Source organism: Muscardinus avellanarius (genome assembly GCF_963383645.1).
Source record: "Muscardinus avellanarius genome assembly, chromosome: 12".
Classification (NCBI taxonomy): domain Eukaryota; kingdom Metazoa; phylum Chordata; class Mammalia; order Rodentia; family Gliridae; genus Muscardinus; species Muscardinus avellanarius.
In genome coordinates this window covers 49,309,009-49,330,418 of record NC_137798.1, presented here as the reverse complement: position 1 = coordinate 49,330,418, position 21,410 = coordinate 49,309,009, and positions in this window count along the sequence as shown.

Below are 21,410 nucleotides of genomic sequence, written 5' to 3'. Positions count from 1 at the left end.
GTAAAATTTTGTTGTGTACATATCCCACAGTTTTGTAATCTATTCATCTATTGATGGACATGTTATCTGGTTTCATACTTTGGCAATGTGGAATTGTGCAGCTATAAATATAGATATGCATGCATTAGTTTGGTAGTTGGATTTCTTTTTTTTTTGGGTAGATACCCAGAATGTTATTGTGGGATCAAATGGTAAATTTGTTCCCATTCTTCTGAGGATCCTCCATACTGTTTTCCAAAGTGGTTACACTAATTTGCAATCCCACCAACAATGTATTAGAGTTCCCACTTCTTCACATCCTCTCCAGCATTTCTTGTTGTTTGTGGTTTGAATGATTGCCATTCTAGTTAAAGTTAGGTGAAATTTCAGGGTAGTTTTGATTTGCATCTCTCTGATTGTCAATGATGTTGAGCATTTTCTTTCAATCATTTATTGGGCATTTGAAATTCTTCTTTCATGAAGTGTCAATTTAATTCACTTGCCCATTTTTTGACTGGGTTATTTGTTAGTGCTAAGTTTCTTGAGTTCTCTGTATATTCTAGATTAATCCCCTGTTGGAGAAATACTTGGCAAAAAAACTTCTCACATTATGTTGGCTCTCTATTGAGGTTCTTGACAGTTTCCTGTACTGAAGCTTTTCAGTTTCATGCAATCCCATGTATTGATTTGCCTTTAGTTTCTTGTGCCTTTGGAGTCTTGTTGAGGAAGGTTTTATCTGTGCCTATGTGTTGCAGTGTTGGACCTATGCCCTCTTCAAGGAGCCTCAAGGTCTATGGTCTAATTTCCAAGTCTTTGATTCATCTTGAATTGACTCTTGTTTAGGAAGAAGAAGTGGGATTTATTTCCATTTTTCTGCATATGGTTAACCAGTTTTGTCAATACCATTTGTTGAACTGTCTGTCTTTTTTCCAGTGTATGGTTTTGGCCTCTGTCAAAAATTAAATGGCTGTGTGTGGATTTGTTTCTCATTATTCTATTCTGCTCCATTGGTCTGTATACCTGTTTTTGTTCCAGTACCATGCTGTTTTTATTATAATGGCATTGTAGTATGTAGTATAGTTTAAAGCCAAATTATATATATATATATTATATAAATATATATTGCATGGTTTTTGTTGCTGAGAACTACTTTGGTTATTCTGGGTTTTTTTTGTTGTTGTTGTTCTTCCAAATGAATTTAAGGACTGATCTTTCTATGTCTTTGAGAAATGATCTTGGTAATTTAATGAGAATTACATTGACTCTGTAGATCACTTTTGGAAGTATGGCCATTTTGATAATATTTATTCTGCCTATCCACGAACATGGACGATCTTTCTGTCTTTAAGATCTTCTTTGATTTCTTTTTCAATATTTATATTTTTCTTTTTAGCAGTCATTTACCTCCTTGGTTAAGTTTATTATTCCTTAGTATTTTTTTTTTTTGTAAAATCCTGAGTGGGAGTGTTTTCTGATTTTTTTCAGTGGATTTATGGTTGGTGTACAGAAAAACTGATTTTTTAAGTTTGATTTTGTATCCAGACACTTTGCTCAATTTGTTGATCAGTTCTTTAAGCCCTTTGGTTGAGTTTGTTGGGTTTTATAAATATAGTAAAATGTCATCTGCAAATAGGGAAAGTTTGACTTCTTCTTTTCCTATTTTTCCTCCTTTGAACTTCTTTTCTAGCCTTATTGCTCTGTGTAGAGTCTCAATTACTATATTGAAGTGAAGTGGTGATAATAAACATCCTTGTCTTGCTCCTATTTTTAGGGAAAATTCTTGAAGTTTTTCCCCATTTAATATAATGTTGGCTGTGGGCTTATTATAGATTGCCTTTATGATATTGAGGTATGTTCCTTCTATTCCAATTATTTGCAGTGGTTTTATCCTAAATAGATACTGGATTTTATCAAATGCTTTTTTAGCATCTATTGAAATGATCGTGTGCTTTTGTCTTTGGTTCTCTTTATAAGGTGAATTACATGAATTTATTTTTATATGTTGAACCAACTTTGCAACCCTGGGATGAATCCTACTTGGTCATGGTGTATGATTTTCTTGATGCAGTTTTGATTGTGTGTTGCTAGTATTTTGTTTAGAAGTTTTGCATCAAAATTCATCAAAAATATAGGCCTGTAGTTTTCTTTTCTTGAACTATCTTATTTGGTTTTGGTATTAATGTGGTGTTGGCTTCATATAATGTATTTGGGAGAGTCCTGTTTTTTTTTCTATTTTATGAAATAGATTGAGAAATATAGGGATTAGCTCTTCTATAAAGGTTTTATAAAATTTACTTGAGAAACCATCTGGTCCTGGGCTTTTCTTTGATGGTAAGCTATTTATTGCTGTTTCAATCTCTTTAATTGCTATTGGTTGGTTTAAATTTTCTATATTTTCTTGGCTCAGTTTAGAAAGGTTATATTTATCTAGAAAGTTGTCAATTTCCTCCAGATTTTCCATTTTGTTGGAGTATAGTTTTTCAAAGTAGTTTCTGATAATCCTCTAGATTTCTATACTTACAATAGCAATATCTCATTTTTATCTCTTATCTTCCTAATTTGGGTGAATTATCTTTATTTAAGATGGCTAGTGGTTTATCTATCTTGTTAATTTTTTTCGATGAGCCAGCTTTTGGTTTTGTTGATTTTCTCTATTTTTTTATTCTGTACTTTGTTGATGTCTGCTCTAATTTTAATAATTTTCTGTCTTCTACTGGCTTTGGGGTTAAATTGTTCCTATTTTTCAAGGGCTTTGAAGTATGTCATTAGGCTATTTATTTGGTGATTTTTCTGTTTTTCTTATGTGAGCACTCAGTGCTATACATTTTCTCTTAATAGGGCCTTCAAAGTGTCCCAGAGTTTTTGATATGTTGTATGTCTATTTTTGTTTATTTCTAGAAATTTTTTATTTCACCCCTTACTTGTTCTATGAGACATTCTTCATTTATAGGTGTGGTGTTCAGTCTCCACGTATTTATGTGGTTTCTCTGAGTCTTTCTATAGTTGACTTCTAATTTCATTCCATTATGGTCTAAAAAGACACAGGGAATTATGCAACATATTTTAAATTTGCTAGTGCCTACTTTGTGAGCGCCTACAACCCTACAATAACACAAACTAATAACACAGAATTGCAGAGATCTCCAAAAGGTCAAACCAGGAATGCAAGTATAGAAATAATATAGTAATTTCAAAAATAATTCAGAGAGAGAAGCATAATCTCCAGTAATATTTATCTCCCTACCTTTTTCATGCCTGTTAGAATACTTTTTTAATATTTGTACTAGATATAACACCAAGCTTCTGTGTTCACATTATGATAGTTTCACTTTCAAAACAACCTCCAAAGAAAAATTTTAAAATAATTTCTAACTTCAGGTTCAGCATATTTGTTTGCCCAATACATGTCTCATTATACATTCAAATAACAAGTATAACTGCTTTGGTTATGCTGGTGAACTTATTCATATCAGCTAATTTAGCTTTTTTTTTCCTTTCAGATTGGTTGGATGGTTTATTCACAGACCTGTTAAATCTTTAATGTTATACTTTAATAATTAATAGCAGATGGCCCTAGTGTGGAACATTTAATGATTCTGGTTTTATCCAATATGTAATACTTTTACAGTAGGTCAATTGTTCATACTGTAGCATCCCACTCTATTTGGAATTCTTATAAAATTGACCTAATTCTTTAATGACAAAGAAGAAATTTTTAATGTGATTATATTGATTCTTCCAAATATCAACTCTTTTAATAGAAATGACCACTCAGTATTAATAGATAATATAATGCTTAGAATTTTTTTTTCATTTGTTTTTCATTATTGAGGGACTAAATAAATTTCTTAAAAATCAATTGTGTTTCAAAAGAAAGTGTACATAGACATAGAAATCTCTGACTTGGAACCAGATTCATCTGATTATAAATTCTATTTACTGTGTGATCAAAGTAGATGAGATCCATGAACCTTAATTTCTACCATTGTGAATGGAAATTTTAAACACCGTGGATATGGTAATTAAATACATTTTATAAAGCAAACTGAAGGTTGTAATTTAACTGAAACATAGTAAAGTTTTGAGATAAAATGGTAACCCATTTTATTAGCGACAGTTTTTTACTCATTTAATTAGATTGTGAAACGTTGGGTAAGAAGACATCCTTCAAATCTTCTTGGGTAGATCTTCAGCATATACAATGGGGCAAAAAGTTAATATGTTTTACTTATTAAAATGAATCATGTCCTTATCGTGTCAACTTTAACTGGGGATATATCTCAATGGGAGAGCACTTGCCTAGTATGTGGAAAGTCCTGGGTTTATTACCAAATACCAAAAAAAAAAAAAAAGAAAAAAAGAAAAAAAGAAAAAGAAAAAGCTAAGCTATCTCCTTATAGTTTGATTAAGCTCATGTGAAATAAATTTATATCTAAAGCCAATGAAATTTATTTCAGTGTTAAAATATTGTTCTATCAGTATACTACCAAAGATTTGATTGGATTATGTGGGTATTGTTTTTATGGCCTTTTCACAGTATACTAAAACAATATTTAATATTCCATTTTAACATTTAATGAAAAATTGGTCTAAGTAAAAACTAGTCAGTACTCTGTGAATAATTCTCTGGACAATGTAAGATCAATCTTATGTGGAAAATTCCTCAAACTCTTAATAATTTTGTAGCATAAAAAACTGTTCTTAATGTTATATGGTAATGTTATAGATGAATTCATATGGAACAGTACAATAAAATATTAAAGAAACTTCAAGCATATTGTAAATAATCATTTGAAGATAATTATCACTTATAGGCCTATATGTGAAGAAGTGTGTGATGGTAGCCTTAGTATGTACTGATCTTAAGACATTCACTGGAATCTAATTTATGCCTTTTGTCTTTTTAACTTAAAATAAAAGTGCACAAAAAGTGAATTCAATTTGAGTTTATTTTGCCGTAGAAATGAAAAATAAAACTTGTTGACATTTTATTATTTTAAATATCTGAAAATAAGTTAAAGACTAGAGAAAAGTCAATAATTTGAAAATAAGTATTAGTGAGAAAAATCAATGAAGAAAAGTAAAAACCAGTAATTTAAATCTTTAAAGTTAAGCTGGGCATGGTGACCTGCCCTTGTAATCCCAGTACTTGGGAGGCTGAGACAGGAGGATTCCGGTTCATGGTCAACCTCAGCTACTTACTTAGTGAGACCCACCACAACTTAGTGAGACCCTGTTTCAAAATAAAGAATAAAAAATTAGGTTGGAGGTATAGCTCAGAGGTAGAATGCCCCTGGGTTTTACCCCCAGAACCATAAAAAAATAATAATAATAAATAAATAAATAAACTTACAAATTAATGAAGATGTTATATTGATGCATATTTTACATATGCACATTTTACTTTTAATGAATTCCATACATTTTTGAAATATTAACAATATTATGTAATGTGTAATATTTATTTATTCATTTATTTATTTATTTATTTATTTATTTATTTATTGGTGGTACTGGGGGTGGAACCCAGAGGCTTTCTACCTCCGAGCTATACTCCCAGACCTTTGTAATATTTTATTTGGAAACAGGGTCTCACTAAGTTGCTGAAAGCCTCACTAAGTAACTGAGGCTGGCTTCAAACCCATGCGATCCTCCTGTCCCAGCCTCCCAAGTGCGGGGATTACAAGCATGTGCCACCACACCTGGCTAATGTGTAATATTTAATAATAATCTTAAAATAAGACATAGGTGTTCTAGACAATTTTATAATTATTTCGCATATAAAATAAAAAAAATGTCATGTATCTAGTAATTTCCTATTGAGAATCTCTTATTTGCCCAAAGTCTCAGAGCCAGAAAGTGGTGCAGCTGGGATTTACAACTGTTTATAATACATAATGTAAATAGGTACAATTAATAAAGTAATGAATTAAAGAGTTTATTGCATACCATGTATGTGTTAGGCAATTCTCTGTCTTAAGATACAGCCAACAGGCAAAATCTCTGCTCTCCTGGAATTTACACATACATTGTGGTTAGACATATCAAGCAAAAAATAAATTGATATAATGTTGTCAGTTAGAGGTAAATGTTAAAAGAAAATTAAACCTATCCAAGTGGTATAGAGTTAATGGTATAGAATGAGCAATCTGAGGAGATGGATCTGAACATAGACCTAAATGCTATGTGGGAATAACCCATGCAGATATGTGGAAGAAGAGAATCCCAGGTAGAGATAAGTGAGTTTTCATGTGTTAGGATGGTAAATATAGCAAAGTATAGTAATAGGTAATGAAATGATCAAAGGTGGATGACTGCAAATGAGAGAAAGAATAGTAAGAACATTGGAAATGATTTGAGAGTGGGGTAGGAACCAGAGAATTTATGTCAAGGTAAGAACCTAATATTTTATTACAAATGTAGAGGAAAATAAATCGAGGGTGGGAACAAAGAAAGTAGATATGAATTCTGTTTTGATGTGATGGCTCTGAGCTCTGGGCATATGGTCAGTATGACAAGCATGGGGACAAGATATCTGCTTTCTGCATTAGCTGTAAAGAGAAATGATGGGTGACAGACTATGTGGTTCTGGTAGTGGAAGTAATTCTTGGTATATCTGATCGATTAATGAACTTAATGTCCTTTATTTTGTAATATTTATACTTACACAAATCTGCTACTGTTTTATTTTGTTTTTTTTTTCTTTATAACAAGAACACTGCTATCTTTTAAACAAAGGAGACAGCTCAATAAATCCCTGTTGAATAAATGAATGACAGAACTGTATCTCTTTCCTATTTGGCAGATCTGTTTCCCTTGTAGCATTGAATAATTCATCATCTCATTGTCCTATGGTTAGTTCAGCATTCAAGGTCATTTTTTTCTCTACGTACCTAAATGATTCTAATATATAGGATAGAACACCGGGTTTAAAAACAAATAACCATTCTCTGAATAGAATAGTCAATATCATGATTCCTTCTAAATGTCACCGATTTCAACCTTTATTGTCATGCTGTTGGGAGTGAAAATGCAAATCAGTGATTAAAACAAAATACTCGAGAGTCATTTAGCAAGGAAAACATCTTTACTTCCGCAGAAGGTGTGCAACTGACAAAACATTTGGTAAAGCAAGCACACTTCATACATGCTTACACAATCATTGCTGATCTCTGATATGATCCTGCCCCATGACCTGATTGGTGGGGACTTCAGTTCACAGTTCTGTGTTATTAGCTACTTTCTAAGACAAGCAGGGATTCTGAAACAAAGTTTAAAGTACAACTCTGCAGTGATTTGCTTATTGATAGGGCAGGTAAGAGTTTTGAAGCAAAGTTCAATATTCTATAAGATTCTGGTCAATCAGGAGATATATGGGATAAAATGGTGGAGATTCTGGAAAATTCTGGTCAACCAAAGGCTATCTGAGGTAAAACGAGTGATGTCTGGTCACTTTTTAAACAGAAAAGTTTTTTTTTTACCTCCGGGCTACACTCCCATACCTATTTTTACATTTTTTTTTTTTATTTGGAAGCAGGTTCTCCTAAGCCAGCGCGCGCGGCTGGCTTCGAACCTAAGCGATCCTCCTGTTTCTGCCTCCCAAGTGCGGGGATTACAAGCGTGCGCCACCACGCCCGGCGGCAACAGAAAAGTTTTTATACTTCTTATAATGCACTCATCAAATATACTGCAGATAAATTATTATCACAATCTTACCTCACTTTATGAGCTCTGGGATAAAGTACAGGGAGTTGTGAAAAAGAAAAACGAAACAATTTAAAGTGTAGACATTATTTTTTATCATACTATGTTTTAAAAGAGAAACGCTGAGTGATATGTGAATGTATGCCTCTACCATCTTGTACACCATTAAGATGTATGATTACAATGCACCAATAAAAAATTAAATTAAAAATAAAAAAGAAACACTATAACTGCATACTTCATATATATTTAGTCAATGGATAAAGAAAAGGCATTTTCTTAAGAGACTTAAATTGTTTTTGAAAATTATGCTGCATATATAGTTTTTGCCTTTCTGGCACTTTCTTCCTTGTTCTTCTGAGGATGGCTTATTGTTTGAATCATAGACTCTAGCAAGTATAAAGATGAAGGAATGTTAGTGAACGTATGTTTTTCCATGTGGATAAGTCTGGCCTGCAATTAAAGAGAAAAGTGCAGTAGACATCTAGGGAAATTGAGGCAAGAGACACAGATGAGCCCTGATTGTGTTCAGGCCTCAGTAGCCCTGTCCTAGGGTTCTTAGACACCACAAGGATTTTTATATAATCACTGCTTGGCCTAAACCTTGTTAGTAACAGAGCCCTAAGTAATGCAAAGACTGTTTAAAGACAAATTTAAAACTACTTGGAGCCAGGCATACTGGCTCATACTTTTAATCCCAGCACTTGGGAAACTGAAACCAGAGGATCCAGGTTTGCAGCCAGCCTCAGCTACTTGGTGAGGCCCTTTGCAATTCAGTGAGACCTTGGTTCAAAATAAAGAATAAAAAATAGGGCTGGGGGTGTAGCTCAGAGGTAGAATGCCCTTGGGTTCCATCCCCAGTACTGCGCACACACACACACACACACACACACACACACACACACACACACAAACTCCAACCAACCAGCCAACCAAACAAACAAAAACCCTTGAAATGAATATATAGTTTTTTTTTTTTTTTTTGGTGGCGGTACTGGGGTTCCTGGAAACCCTTCTACCTCCAGGCTACACTCCCAGACCTATTTTTTTATACTTTTAATTGGAAACAGGGTCTCTTATGTGCAATCCTCCTGTCTCCGCCTCCCAAGCGTGGGGATTACAAGCGTGTGCCACCATGCCTGGCGCACATTGCCGATATTTAAGAGGTTAATTTAAATATATAATCTGTAGTTTTGTTTAAAGAAATTAATATATTTTTTAAAGTATAGATCTTTTTTGATAATTTCACTCATTGAGAAGCTCAAGTATCTCAAACATTGCAGATAACCAAGAGACATCATTATTGCTTTCATTAAGCCTCATAGCTTTACAAATACCATTTATACTAAATTTTAAAATTGGATATCTTTCAAATTTACATCTATGGTTCACACTTTTCTACTTAAGTTCACACTTATATAACTCATATTCTCATGTACCTTACATTTCCACATCAATGTAGAATATTCTTTTTCAGTTTAGCATTTCCTTTCTTATTAACATAGTTATTCATCTTCGAATCTTGTTGGCTTGATCATAAAACTCTGTCTGTGATCTATTTCTTACCATCACTCAGGTTATTTTCTTTCCACAGCTAATTTTAACCAAAATAGTTCAATGTCTTTGAATCCGTCACACCCTACTTTTCTTCCAGGAAAGAAGAGTAACATAAAACAAAGGTTAGATGATATTGCTCCTCAGTTAAAAAGCTTCAATAACTTTCCATCTCTTTTAGAGTACAAGCCAAAGGCAGACAGTTTATGAGGCTCTGGAAGACTAAGGCTCTGGAGGCCTGGTTTCTTCCTCATTCAGTCTCCTCTCTTTTCTGATCATCCTTTTCCATCTCTAGATTCATCTTTTCCCTCTGAGTTGCAGCCACACTTTCCTCGTTGCTCTGTCTTGAAGCTCTATGGAGCTCCCTTGGCCCCACAGGGTAGGACTTGCTGCTCTTATGGTGCAGGGTTGATCTTTATCTACATGGCCATGAGTCTTACTTATTCTCTCACCCTCTATATTTGTCAATGTCCAAATATTGATTCATACATTTTTTTCAGTATTGAAAACAGGCCTTTAAAGTAGTTTGAATGAGGGGATTTTATCCATGGGATTAGTTATAGAGGCAGGAGCACTAAAAAACTTTAGGAAACCGTCTGAATTTGGGGTAGAGACAAAGAAAGAGTCAGTGTTATCAGACTCTGAGGCCTGGGGTCAAAGAGAAAAACATATAACCAAAGAAACCCTATCTAATAGGAGACAGAAACACAGAAGAAAGGCAGCTAGCTGCTGGGGACACTGCCCCGAACAGAAGTGGGTGAGGGGATATTTGGTCCTCCTGCTTCCCTTGCCCATCATTGCTCCTCTCCTTGGTGGCCAAACCTACCTAGACATTGCTGGACACGGCCAGAATGACTGAAATACAACAGGCAGGTACAGACAAAAGAATTGATCTAGGCACAAACATACTGGTTCCAACGCATTTTTTTCAACTCTATAATCAAATGTCCTCCTTCATTCTGACCCTCTCTGACCTCTCCATCTTAGATCCATCTCCTGAATTCCCCATGGAAATCTATAGTCCTATTGATTATGTAATTTTCCTCTATAGTATTTATTACTACTAACCACTGTTGTGTTTTTTAATACTTCCTTTTCCTGTGTCTCCCAATGTAATATGAGTTTCTAAGAGTATGGGTCATTGGCTGTTTTATTCACTGTTTATTCCTCAGTACCTGCAGATGTTTCTGGCATATACTAATTAATCATTAAGTATCCATGAAAGAATAATTGTGTTAGAAAGTTAAATAAATATAAAAGAAACCTTTGCACTGAAATGTATCCATTGAACTGGAGAAGTTTCATTTAAGAGATGTGTGGACCCAAATGCAGAGCTAGTTAATATATAATTTAGATGTAATTTTAAAATGTGATATGACATCATGATCTGCATCTCCCAAATCCCAAGGAACCAGATATATTTATGAAAATGCAGCATTCTAGCAAGTAAGTACATTGATAGCAAAAAGTAAGAGCTATTGATGATAAAGTAAAACAAAAATTAATAAGATAAAACTCAAAACCCATAATAATACAGGATCCATTGGGGTAAAGGACAACAAGCCTTAAATATCCCTTAATACATGGCTTTGTCATATTTTACTATGCATTATTTAATATGTATGTAAAGTGGCAATCCATGCATTTACTAAAACTTTTCCACAAACATCACAAAACCAAATTATATCTCCAGGCTTAAAGGTTTAGACTTTCTAGGAAATTATTTTGTAGAAAATATACTTGAAGGTAGAAAACTGAAATTATTATCTGTATGTTTATATATATCATATTCATATAAAATATGATAAAGTGTCTTAACAATTGTTTTATTTTTATCAGATAACAATTTCAGATTATATAACAAGATATTTGACTTTAGGGAAGTTATTAAGCTGCTTTGAAAATGAGCCTTTTTATTTACAAGCTTGTTGCAAGGATTAAATAAGATAACACAGATATTTTTAAGTACCTATCACACTACCTAATACATAGGGAATGCCATTTTAAGTTTTTGGAAATGCAGTTAAATGTACCAAAAGCAAATTGCATTTGGTTGGATATACTTTTCATAATCAAAAGTATTTCAGGGAGATATCTGAAATATATTTATAATAACTAAACTTCCCAAATAAAAATGGAAAGATTCTAGTATATGTCAGACTTGAGACACTCTGGATATATTTTTAAATATTTTTAAGATTTACTTTTTAAAATATTTCTGCAAAGCTAAATTTAAGTTAAATTATTATTTGGGCTGTAAATAATCATAATGTTACATAAAAATTTTTATTTTAATGTTTGTTTAATTTTTATCAATTTCTAATATGGCATCTTTTTCACATTTAAAATGATTTTTGGTGCAAATATGATTCTGAAAAGAAAAATTAATCTCTTTATATCTCACGATGACCATTTCAACATAATTGCCTGGAACAAAATCAGTCAGATGATAATGTGTTTCTCTTTTAAAGGTACAGTTTGGGAATACAGTAATTCACTGGGCCAATTATTTTCCCCCAATGCAAGCTTAAAGTAAATGAAGATGCAATTTTGACTTAGGTCATTAAGATTTTTTTCCTGAAGAATTTAGCATATTTTGATAATATATGGTTTTATTGCTTAGGATTCTGTTATATTAAATTATGGTATATGTTATAATTAACAATCCATAGTCACATAGAGAAATATCGTAGAAGTCACTCAAATATTGATCTTTTTGTTTTGTTTTTTGGTTCTGAGGATTTAACCCAGGGCCTTACTCTTTCCACTGTATTTTGAATTGATTTGATGAAGGATGTGTACCTGATTAGTTTAACCCTGATAGTATAATTTATTCACAGTTTATTGATATTAATATGGGTGAAATGGAATTAATATTGTAGAGATGAACTAGAGTGGTATTTTTCTGAGTGTCATGTCACAGTTCAACACAAAGAAATAAATTTTTATAGACTCTAGTACTAGATGCTACAAAGAAAACATGAGAATCTCTTGAAATGGGGAGGTGGGTGAGGTGGGGAGGGCACCAAGTACTATATATTCTATTGGCAACATTATGATGTGAGAATATAATATATCAATAACATGTGTTATTGGTATATTGTTATATATATACCAATATATATCAATAACATATATACAAATAACATATATACCAATATATACCAATAACATGTGTTATTGGTATATATTATATATATGATATATAATATATAATATATAATATATGCAATATATTATATATTATATATTATATATCATATATAATATATTATATAATGTATATAATATATAATATATAATATATTATATATTATATATAATATATATGAAAGCAACATTATGATGTGAGAGTATAATATACCAATAACATGTGTATATAATACATATACATAATATATATTATATATATTATATATATTATATATTATATATATTATATATATGAAAGCATGAGGAAACAGAATAAACATTCACATACTCATCTAGATATGTTTAAAATATTAAAATATATATGTGCAAAATGATACGCTTTTATTTATTTAGTATAGTCTAACTAAGCCACTTCATAAAATTGTGCATTATGGGAAAGATAAAAGGAAAAAGAAAGTCTGTTGTCTTCTTCTTCACTTCTATAATTTATACTATGACAGAGGTAGTAAATACAACATAACAGAACTCAGCCGCTGTTTAGCTTGTGTCATCCAAGTGCAAGGAATACCAATGTATGTATAGCCCTATCTGATTCCTCAACATGAGTACTAGTCCCAGGACAGTGGTGTGAGCTTCTATTTAATAGTGAGATGAAGAAATAAATCTTATGCTCATGGGCTGGACTGCCTCTGAGCTTGCTATGCACCTGGCTTTATTCTCCTTCTCCAGCTTGTGTGCAGTGAGATGGCCTCAGGCCCAGGACTGAATTTCCTAGTTATGATAATTTTTTTCTTTTGTTTTGTTTTGTTTTTAACTACATGAGAGAGGCAAGCTCTTGTGTTAACTCATATCCCAGGTTTATTTCCTGGTTTGATTGATTTCCACTTCTTGTCAATAGATTTTAGCCTGATGCTTAACCAGGGCCACAGTATTTATCCTAGTACAAACTTCTGGGAGGATTTAATATTGGAGGAGATTATGGGCCCAGCAGATCACCTTAGAATTCATGGAAGAATTTATTATTTAACATGGCTTTGATCACTGGATAGAAGCCACTTAAGGAGTGCTTACTGACCAAAGAATGACATCTATTTAAAAAAAAATCCATCATTTGAGAGTATACACATATGTAGGGTGTCAAAAACCCCTTGCTTCACTGGAGAGAGCAGACCTAGGTAGAAAAGTGAGTTAATACAGTAAAATGAATGCCAGACCATGTATTCCCACATTTCATTTGTTCCAACTCTTAGAATGAATACCCAGTCAGCTGATTTCAGAGTAATCTCTCTGCTAGAAATAGAGTAACATGTCAAGAGCTTCTTCACTGAGCCCAGTAAATTTTGGGAATTACATTTGAGCCTTGCTCTTTAAGCATCAGCTTGCACGTCACATATGGTTTGCTCTCCTCAACCACTGAGTATTATTATGGAGCAGCCAGGCCACCCACCTGTAGCACTTTCTGTTAAGGTTTCTATTTAAAACGTTCCTGAAAATCTCATGTATGGGTGGTAATATAACCAGGTTTGAAAGCTAGAGGAGATAGATCCCTGAGGGCACAACCAGGGAATTTATCTGTCCCTGATTTCTCTCTCAATCTCTCTCTCTCTCTCTCTCTCTCTCTCTCTCTCTCTCTCTCTCTCTCTCTCTCTCTCTCCCACTCTCTCTCTCTCTCTCTCTCTCTCTCTCTCTCTCTCTCTCTCTCTTCCAGCCTGTCCTCTCCTTCCCTCTTTTTTTTTCTGCAGGGTCTGAGGATGGAACCTAGGGGCATTCAACTTCCAAACTACACCCCCTGCCCTATTTTTTTATACTTTATTTTGTAACAGGGTCTCACTGAGTTGGGAAGGACCTCACTAAGTAGCTGAGGCTGTCTGTGAACCAAAATCCTCTGGTCTCAGCCTTTGGAATGCTGGGATTACAAGCGTGCCCCACGAAGCCCGGCTTCCCTTCTTTTCACCTATGAGCTGAGCAGTTTTTTTCTACACTGAAATGCCCTAGAGCTCCGATGCAAGTCTTTCTGCTGCTATGAACCAGCTGATTCACTGACCTCTGACCTCTAAAACCCAAAGCCTCTGAAATCGTGAGCCTTCAATAAGCCTTTTTTTCTAAATTGTGCTTGTCAGATGTTTTAGTCACAGCAATAATGACTAAAAACTTCCTTTGCTTCAAATTCTCAAAGAGCCTGGCTGCTTTATTCTTATCTAGGAGACTAACCGGTAAAGTAGTGAGGAGAAAGGAAAATTTCTAAGACAAGTTTTTTGTTCATGCCATCCTATCTGGGGGGACACTGGCCTTGTTTCTGGCTCCTTCTTTCTTAATTCAGATAAAACAACCACCACCAATCTGCACCTAGAAAATTATAACCATGCCCCATTCATAGACTGCAGTGAATGCACAAAATATGTGCTTGATATTGAGTTTTCAATGACACCTTTAAAAGAGTGTCTGTGACTTTCTTAAACAGAAAGCATATTTTTTTGCAGATATTTATCATAGATTAACAACAACAAAAATATTAAGGAGAATCTTAATGGTTAAAAGGAACCAGCAGAGACAAACACATAGCAGGATGTGCGACCATTCCTGTGCATGTAGAGACTCCATGCACAGCTACCTCTGCTGGATTTGATGGACATTGCCATTTCCCAGTGAGGGCCCCTGCTGCCAAGCCCTCTGTCATGTGTCCAAGAAAACCTTGACCCTTGTTTGCATTATTTGCTCCAGATTCAAAGTTTTTCAGAGCAACATTTGATCAACCATGGGTTTTGAACCATATAAAATCATTTTTCACCTAAATGTTTAGCGAGAAACTGAGTTTTGCCTCTTAACAGGATAAGAAAGTAGAGCATCTGCCCCAAAAATAAAGGTTCAAATGCAGGACATAGGTAAAAATAATCACAAATATCCTCTAGGTATACTTTTAGCTTCTTAATATTCACATGCATTTTTCTTCTGTATTTATATCTCTAAAAATAAAATGGTACAAAATTTTGGGATTTTTCTTTCATGTTCTGGCACATCCTACTGTTCATCTCAGCTATGTTGAGAATAAAACTTTCTTTTTTAGCGTGTCAAAAGAAAACCTTTACTTTTTAAATAAATTGTATTAGATATAGATATTAGATATTTAAAGTATACAAAACAACATTGTATATACCTATGTGTATATATATAGCTGTTATATTGGGAATAAATTAGCATATCCATAATCTCACAAGGTTATGTATCATCCACATGGCAAAAGAAGCTATAGTGTAATTTGGCAAAAATTAAGATAATACTGTATAGTTATTATCTATAGTCTTCATGTTGTAGATTAGATACTTTTGTTGTTCACTTTACATGACTATTTTCTACTTTGTATCCTTTGACCTGTACGTTATCATTTCCTGTTCTAAGATTCTTTCTATATATTAGCTGTTTTGAATAATGCTACAATGAACATAGAAGGGCACATTTTTTATGAGCTGGTGATTTAATTTCTTTTAGGTGTATAGCTAGAAGAGGGATTACTGTTCCATGTGGTTGTTCTATTTTTCATTTCTTTTTTTAAAATTTTTTAAAATTTTTTATTGGTGCACTGTATTCATACATCATAGTGGGATACAAAAAACTTTTGTAGACATACATGCACACATCGCCCAGTCAGCCCCACCCGATCCCCACCCCATTCCCTTCCCACCCCTCCTTCCCCTACTTGGCTTAGTGGTTGACATCTAGTATTATAGCAATTTATCCAAAATTAAAAATGATAATCTCACATAACAGTTTCATTTGTCTGATACCAAGCTTTTGATGACTTAAAGATAACATTTCAATATTTCTTTTTGCTTTCTTTCTTACCAGAGAATATATTTTTCTTTTTTTTTTAGGTGAAACTATCATATATTTATATATTTATTTTTCAGAAAAAATCTATCCTAATATGTAATATGGACTCTAGATACCCAAAATGATCTCGAAAAAGAACAAAGCTAGAAGATATATATTTTCTGATTTGAAACCATATAAAGCTACAATAATTGAAACAGTGTAGTACTGTTCTAATTTCTTAAGGAACTTTATATTGTTTTCCAAAATGGTAGCAGCAATCTATATTCCTGGGCATGGTTTCCTTTGTTCCACTTCTTTACCAACACTTATCTCGTGTTTTTATAGATTTTTAAAACAAGTTTGATTTTGATTTGCATTTTTCTGATGATTAGTGATGTTGAGCACCATTTCATAGAACATTTATTTATTTATTTATTTATTTATTTATTTATTTATTTTTGCGGTACCGGGTATGAAACCAGAGGCATTCTACCTCCGCACTAAACCTTCAGCCTTATATTTTATTCTTTATACTGAAACACGGTTTCACTGAGTTTCAAAGGACCTCACTAAGTTGCTGAGGCTAGCTTCGAACCTCAATCCTCCTATCTCAGCCTCCTGAATGCTAGGATCACAAGCGTGCACCACCACGCCCAGTTTGGAGAAGTATCTATTTGAATTAATTGTCCATTTAAAAAATAAGATTTTATGTTTTCTTTCTGAGTTGAATGAGTTTTTCATAAAGCTTGCATATTAATGCCTTTTCACATCATTCATTATTTTCTTTACTGTTCAGAAGATTTTAAACTTATCATAGTCCCATTTATTTTTGCTTTCATAGCCTGAATTTTTTATGAATTTTCCTAAGATCATCACCAAGACTAATATCCAGGAAATTTCTTCCATGTTTCTTTCTAGAAATTTTATAGTTTCAAGTCATATTTTGGACTTTTATCTGTCTTGAATTCATTTTTATGTATGTTATAATGATCCAGTTTTGTTCTTTTACACATGAATATTCAATTTTCTCAGTAACATTTATTGAAGAAACTAGCCTTTTTTCCATTATACCTTTTGGTGTCCTAGCAAAAAATTAGTAGACCATACTTGTTCAGGTTTATTTCTGGTTCTTTATTTTAGTCTATGGGGTATCTTTTCCATTATACTATCAAATTATATTACTACATCTTTGTAATATAATATTAAAGACGTGATAGCACCACTTTTGTTTTATATTTTTATTTTCCAAATTACTTCAATTATTTGTGATCTTTTTTGTTTCATATGAATTATAGTTTTTTTCTATTTTTGTGGAAAATGTAATTGGGAATTTGAGAGTGCATTGAATCTATATATTGCATTAGTAGTGTGGATAACAATATTATTTTTTCCAATCTGTCAACACAAGATATTTCTCCATTTATTTATGTCTTCCTCATTTTCTTTCACCAATATTTTATTATTTTCAATATACAAGTCTTTCACGACTTTGGTTAAATTTACTTTCACCTATTTGGTTAAATTTCTATTAGTTGATTAACTAGTTGGATTTGGATTGGGTATTGAACACAGGGGTGTTGTACCTTTGAGGTATACTTCCAGCTCTATTTTTAATTTTTGTTTTGAAACAGGGAATAACTAAGTTGCAGGGGGCCTCACTAAATTGCTAAAGCTGGTCACAAACCTGTGATCCTCCTGTCTCAGCCTCTCAAATACTGGAATTATCCCACTTTTTAAAATTTTGAAACAGGATAGAAATGCTTTGAGTTTTTCTATGTTGATTTTATATCCTCTACTTTAGTAAATTAATCAACTAGCTCTAACAGTCTTTTAGTGGAGTCATTGGAATTTTTTACATTTCACTTGCAATAGAGATTTTACTTCCTTTGTGTACTTGATACTTTTTGTTTCCTCTCCTTATACTTTCAGTAATATGATGAATAGAAACAGTTAGAACAGGCATCCTTTCCTTGTAACAGCCCTTAGATCTATAAAGGAGGACATTTAATGCAGAATTATTAATAGATGCACCTATTCAAATTAGCCATAAGTTAAAGTTATGTTCTGTACTAATTTAGAATCCATTTTCATATACAATCTTCAGATTTTTCTGATGGATTTTAGGAAAGTCCTAAAATTTTTCCATGTTTTGATTTTTTAACTGGCTATACAAGAACATGTTGGGATATGTTTCTTTCTAAGTCTGTAGAATAAAATAGGCCATGAAAAACATTTCCTCAGATAAAAAATAACTGGTAATATTATACTTCCTAGATATTGAAATAGCATTATTTTTGCCAGTGGAATTCAGTGGTATTTGAGTGTTTGCCTTATTCTTTGTATCTTGTAAATTTCATATATATATATATATATGAAATATATTACAAATCATATATCTGTATATATAGCAATATTTGTGGTTTCACTGTGCCTTAGTGACTGCCCCAAATTTTACGTAAGAAATGTAAGGAAGTAACACTTTTAACTGATAAAATTTTGTAATATGCAGAATCAAACTCGGACTTTGGTTATCTTGGAAGATAATGAAAACAAATGTGTCCTTATACTAATAGAAAGTCACTGTGCCTCAAATTGTTAGAAATATATTCTATTCTGTGTTTATGGAGCTCATGTCTTTTTGACTATTCAGATGTACCTATATCTACTGCGCAAGAGAGTCCCTAGGCATTTCCCTTAACTCATTTACAGGTAAATATAGTCAATTATTCAATTAGTTATTTCCCTTTGGCAGATATATCTAAATCACTGAATACTAATAAGAGCTTTCTGATGTTTGACATAACATCCCAGTTTGCTAAGTTTCTTTGTGGAAGTTCTCTTTGCAATTCAGTTTTGGTGTTTGGCTACAATCTCCAGATACAGACATGCTGAACTAAAGTTAAAATATACCTTGTTGGAATCATTCTGCATAATTTCCTAAATTGTCAAGAAAATGCAAGAAGGAATAAAAAGTAGGTGATAAAAACCATTTGGCTACAATGCCATAAAGAGAAGCTGCCTCTATGCATAGTGATTACCTATACAATGAACATTTTATCTTATATACCTACACGTTACTGTTGTGGCCAGGTTCAAACTCCCCTTCCATTCCTCCCTTTGACATTTCTCATGAATCATATTTGTAGGTGCTTGTATCTAATTGGACAAATCTGGGTCATTTGTTTGACCATTGGCTTGCGGATTATATATGTATATATAGAATATTATTTTATGTATATAGAATATTATTATACATATATAATGTATATTATATATGTATAATAGAATAATTCTAACAATTTGAGTCACAGATTATATATATACACATGTAAATATATATCATATATCTCCTGCATTAACTGTCTTTCTATATATCTATATATACCTATATATCTCTAGTATATATATTTAATATCTATATTTATATTATCTGTATATACACACACACATACATATATATATATATATATATATATATATAGAGAGAGAGAGAGAGAGAGAGAGAGAGAGAGAGACAAAGAGGTAGAGAGAGAGATGAAATACCTCTTTTAGGTTGTCATAATGGGTAGAAGACCTGCCTTCTCCAAAAACTCACATTGTGAAGAATCTCCTCCAAAACAAATAACTTTTATGATAGCAAGGCCAACAAAGACAAATATCCACAGAAAACTTGATAATGTGTCTTCTCTTGTTTTTCTTACATTTCTTTTGGATAGCTGACAAATGACTCTTTCCTACTTTGGTTCAACTTAGATCTTAAAATTTACTATAGTGGCCTTTGCAAGAACTGTCTCTCACTACTGGAGCAAATATCACTGACATGGACATTTTTTAGGACATAAAGAGAAGCTATTGATCTGTGAGGATGGTAATATAGTTGGCATGTACTTCTGTCAGGAAGGATAGATTGGAGGGTCCAGTGAGGGAATGCTATAGCTCTGTTTTAGGATCTTCCTTTAAAAGCCAAAATACAAGATAATGAGAGATTTAAGTAAGTTGGTGGAAATCAGGAGATAATGAAACAAACTGGAGTATCCTTATAGAGGTTATATCCACAAGGAATGAGATTTAATGATCTGTGAAATCTAAGAGAAGGAAGAGTTACAATAAATGCAGCTTTTTTTTTCTTTTAGCCTGGATGATTAGAAAAATGGTGATGTCATTGGCAGAAATAGGAATCAGGAAACGAAATTTACTGTAGCAGAGGAATAAATGATGAACATGGTTTTGACTATTTTCAGTTTGATGGGCAGAGAAAAACACAAGTGTGAATGAAGCATTGGCAATGCAGAAGTGCTCAATTCTTCATGATTTCTGTTTGTTGTTTTGATGGATTTTGATAGGTAATTTCAAGCTCTCCAAGGAACACGAGATGAGATGGTGAATAGCACTGAGCATATGAGTTGAAAACCACGAACTAGTAATGGCTTGCTTATCAGTTTGATGTATGCTCTTTAAAACAGATTTTTGAAATTTTAAAATACACACACAGCTCACGCACACAAACACACACACAAAAATGTAGATTTCTAAAGCTTATTGAAGAGTTCTAAATTCTTTTGAAAATCTTAAAGCTTATTACTGAGATAAATAAAAGAACTGAAAATGTTCTAGTAAAAACCAGTATATTTTAAAATAAAGCTTATTACTGAGATAAATAAAAGAACTGAAAATGTTCTAATAAAAACCAGTATATTTTAAAATAAAACTTATTTGATTTAATTACTCATTTAATTACTCATATATATTTTTTCTGAGAAAGATAATGATATGGTTGTTCCATACCTTAGAAATGCTATCTTCCAGGAAAGATGCATTAGGGAGAATATAGGTGTATGTGTGTTTGGGGGTCTTAGAGCAGGTTCAGGAATTAACAAGGACTTTTTTGTGTTTATTTCTACTGTCTAGTTATAAGCCTAACATGTAATTTATCATTAAATGTTTAAGTAAATGAATGTATAAAGAGAAAGAGCTTTCACTTAAAACATTATTTGAGAATTAATGAAATTTATTATAAGTGTATAATTAGTTTCTCCAACTCCTTACATTGAGAATGTGAATGTATAAAGTGAAAAGGATATAAAGTTAAGACATTTTAATATTTCCCCCCGAAGAACAATCCATGAAGAATTAAAAATTGAGAGAGTATGAGGCTTATATACTCAACGATAAAAGAATCCAGAAAATAAACATTTGCTACAATTACAAAC